Source organism: Sander lucioperca, chromosome 8 (genome assembly GCF_008315115.2).
Source record: "Sander lucioperca isolate FBNREF2018 chromosome 8, SLUC_FBN_1.2, whole genome shotgun sequence".
NCBI lineage: Eukaryota > Metazoa > Chordata > Actinopteri > Perciformes > Percidae > Sander > Sander lucioperca.
In genome coordinates this window covers 35,697,788-35,702,256 of record NC_050180.1, presented here as the reverse complement: position 1 = coordinate 35,702,256, position 4,469 = coordinate 35,697,788, and the positions used below count along the sequence as shown (strand labels likewise).

At 46.4% G+C, this 4,469-nt stretch overlaps 1 pseudogene; it reads left to right on the top strand.

The window, feature by feature from the left end:
- The first annotated feature begins 1,534 nt into the window (after nt 1–1,534).
- On the top strand, nt 1,535–2,247 carry LOC118495620 (annotated as a pseudogene).
- The last annotated feature ends 2,222 nt before the right edge of the window (nt 2,248–4,469 follow it).

The window sequence follows — 4,469 nt, the reverse complement described above, 5'->3', positions numbered from 1 at the left end:
CAGGCAATAGCGAAGATAGTCCCAGCTCTCACCCAGAAGTGAAGATAATTCAGGGCACACCTACGCTTGTGAACGTGTCTGAAGGTCAAGTGGACAGTGGTCTGGAAGTGGACAGTGATCTGAGCACAAACTTCTCATGGCCAGCAACACCCCTCTCATCGCAGGTATCACTCTTCTCATCGCCGGTAACACTCTTCTCATCGCCGGCAACATCCTTCTCATTGCCGGGAACACCCTTCTCAATGCCGAGAAACACCACGCACAGAGGCTTTGGTGCAGCTTCAAAGACTGGACACAAGCTACTGAATGAGGTGAAGCGCATACCTGGTACAGAGATGTACCAGTGTAAAGACTACCCCGGCTACATATGTGGCTTAGACAAGTCAGACTCAGATCGTGTGCACATTGAGTACGGCGGAGGCCAGTGTCTGTCTTTTAAGGCCAGACACAGGGGTCACGAAAAGGAGCTTCTCATAATACAAGGGAAGCTTCGGTTCATAAGGGGGTATGTTGCATTCCCCCAGTTCATGTTCTACTCAAAGCATGGGAACGTTGCAATCAACGGGACCGAACACTGCTTTGTCTGTGCATATGAACCCGGAGAGGGACATCCTAACTATAGCTGTGAAAGCATGAAGTATTTTCTCAAAATCAACCTGATGTCTTTCAAACTGCACGACAACATGGACAAGGCTCCCCTGTTTACCTTGAACCGTTGGGGACTCCTCGAAACCGACAGTGCCGGAGCGTGCTCCAGTGACTTCCGCATACTGGGACCGCAAGCAAACATGCACTACATTCATGGTACGGTTGACGCTCACTATTGTTTCAGTTGTAAGTGCACAATTAGCAACTTTGTGGAGAACGACACCTTACTGGGTGAACACCTCTATCACAGCAACGGCAATTGTCCGTACTTTGCAAAAGAGTTCAAGACTCGGAAAAGCGAGCTGGATGCTGTGATGGGTAAAGAGCGATACCGAAGGGGACACATCGCATTCCCGTCTCATGCCACAGATGCCTGTTATGGGTATACAGGATTCTGCGGGGCACGCCGCTGTGTTGTCTGCAGCGCCATAACCACCCTGCCCACTGATCGCCATTTCCCGCACTGCGATGCCATGAAACATTCCCTTTGGGAAAAGCTCAAGAATATGTGTATGTTGTGAACAAGTACCCCATCCGAGTGTGATGAATGTATTTTAACATGTATGTATGTATTACGGCCTGTTGTCCCTGACCATTGTTCTGATGTCACGTTCTGTTCAATAAAGGTCATTGCTTTTTACCTTCTGACTCACTGCTCATTTCTGTGTGGCTTGTTACACGAATGGGTGTGATCTGTGGTGTTTACGTACTCTAGACCTCTCCCCAGGGTGACTTGACCCATGATGTGCAAGTAACCATCACTCCTTAGGTGACAGTGCTAGGGTACACATATCCTTGGGTGAGACAACGAGCTAGCAGCTAGGCACTACTTGCACAATGGAGGCAAGCGGTTATGGTATTGAGGGTAAAAACAGAGCCTTGGCAGGTGAACCCGCCATCACCTCGATATCCCGAGACTCGCCGGACAATGAGACTAGGCAACTCATACAAAGGTACCTAGACGACTTCACGGGACTTGTGAAACCTACGTGGGATGAAAGCAAAGCTCTGTCTACAATGAAAAGAGTTGTGGCTGGCCTATTGCAGAAATACAGATGTAAATATAATGGTGGGTATTGATGTATACAAATGACCGTTGTGGCTGCTTATAGGGAGTTTAACATGTTTCTGATCTGGACCCTTAGGTCTGGTCAAACGTGTATTGGAGCATTGGACCAGAAATGATGACATGGGGTTTGTCAGCCAGATAGCTATGAACATGTTCAATGATGGGACCATGAACTGGGTCCGCATTGCCAGCTTGATAGCATTCGGTGCTGCTTTGTGTCAGCGCTTCAATGAGATTGGCAAAGAGGACTGTGTGGCGCGAGTGGGAGAGGAAATCTCCCTGTACCTGCTGACTGCCCACACGGACTGGCTGGTTAGAAACGACTCCTGGGTCAGTTGACTTACAGTGTATCTGAGCAATTCTACCCTTGTCACTCTGATGAGTAGCTAAAGTCGAGTTCAATTTTTTTTTTCTTTCCAGAACGGCTTTGTGGAGTTCTTTCGGGTCCCAGACCAGGAGTCACAAACATACTCCTCACGGCTGCTGGATTTGCTGGCATTGGGGCTGCTCTGACCTTGTTGATCAATTGAACACCATGCTTCAATTAGTGTGTTAGTTAGTGTGTGTGTGTGTGTGTGTGTGTGTGTGTGTGTGTGTGTGTATCGGATTGGAATAATAAACAATTGAACAAGTGTGTTTGTTCTCTAATTTAATTGTTTCTCATTTATTTATCAATTTTACACACTACAGCATGCATGGTCAAAACACAGACAAAAGACTTATCTCTTACACAGTCATGTCACAGTGTTTACAACGTCACTCTACACACACGTGAAAATCCCAAGATCAATCCTCGGTTCTAGGGTACGCATCGCCCCAATGACCCAAACATTCATGTGACCTGTCACATCATAGTGCGGTCTCTAACAAGCTCTCTGTGGTTCATACAAAGCTCCAGGTCTCGGTACCATTCTAGCTTGTCTGCAGGAAAGTTGTTCATCATCGTCACAATCTCGTCAAGCTGCATAATTTCGTCAAGCAGAAACAGTTCATTTTTTTCGCTTAGGTCAAAGTTGCACATTGTAGTATTATCGTGCACCGGTAAGCCCCACACGGGCTGACATCCTTGATTATCCACAGGAAAGTGGGTCGTCACGATCTCGTCAAGCTGCATGATTTCGTCAAGCAGAAACAGTGCATTTTTTTCGCTTTGGTCAAAGTTGCACATTGTAGTATTATCGTGCACCGGTAAGCCCCACACGGGCTGGCATCCTTGATTATCCACAGGAAAGTGGGTCGTCACGATCTCGTCAAGCTGCATGATTTCGTCAAGCAGAAACAGTGCATTTTTTTCGCTTTGGTCAAAGTTGCACATGTAGTATATCGTGCACCGGTAAGCCCCACACGGGCTGGCATCCTTGATTATCCACAGGAAAGTGGGTCGTCACGATCTCGTCAAGCTGCATGATTTCGTCAAGCAGAAACAGTGCATTTTTTTCGCTTTGGGTCGTCACGATCTCGTCAAGCTGCGTTATTTTGTCAAGCTGAATGTCGCACAGTGCTTCCTCGCTTTGGTCAAAGTCACAAGTTGTGGTATCATCGGGCACCGGTAAGCCCCCTGCGGACAGGGATCCTTGATTATCCACAGGTAAGTTGTCTGTCGCAAGCTCTAGAAGCTGCACGATCTTGTCAAGTTGAAAGTCGCACAGTGCTTCCTCGCTTTGGTCAAAGTCACAAGTTGTGGTATCATCGGGCACCGGTAAGCCCCCTGCGGACAGGGATCCTTGATTATCCACAGGGAAGTTGGTCATCATGAGCTCGACAAACTGCACGATCTCGTCCAGCAGAAACAGTGCATCTTCGCTTTGGTCAAAGTCACACGTTGTGGTATCATCGGGCACCGGTAAGCCCCACGCGGACTGGGATCCCTGATTAGCCACAGGGAAGTTGTCTGTCGTGAGCTCGAGAAGCTGCACGACCTCGTCAAGCAGAATAAGTGCATCTTTGCTTTGGTCAAAGTCGCACATTGTAGTATCATCGGGCACTGGTAAGCCCCCCGCGGACAGGGATCCTTGATTTTCCACAGGCAAGTTGTCTGTCGCGAGCTCTAGAAGCTGCACGATCTCGTCAAGCTGAAAGTCACACAGTGCTTCCTCGCTTTGGTCAAAGTCGCACGTTGTAGTATCATCGGGCACTGGTAAGCCCCCCGCGGACAACACAAACACAACCACAAGAACAACACTTAACACAAATTAACACTTAAGAAATAGTCAATCGGCTTAAACCAACTTTGAGCTGCACAGAAAGTCAGGTTTCACACCTGCTCGACTATGTAACTATTTCACTGAAATTTATCAAATTTATAAATGAGAGTTATGTTGACAGAAGAGAAAAAAGAAAATGTTATCATAGCGATTAGAGGTGTTCCTGAGTTAAGCCGATTGACTATTTCTTAAGTTTGGAAGTAAATACAGGTAGGGTGTGTTTAAAAAAGATAGGAAATATATTGTGATTACTCAAATAGTTAACACTTTTCGAAAAGATATGGTTAATTTCAGTTGATGATATAAATCCGAAACCATTAAAGTAAAAGAGAAGAATAAACTTAGAAGAAACAGCTGAAATCGTAAAACCTTGTGGAGACAGAAGTGTTTTAATTTATGGCCTCCTTCAGCCTTTTGTTTTTTGACTTTAGGAGATAAAGTTGGAATCGTAAACAGTGTGAGAGACGCGCAGTCTTCCTGTCTCTGGAAGCTGAGATTAACAGGTGTAGTGTTATCTTTTAAAACAGGAGCAAAAGTTACAGTTACAA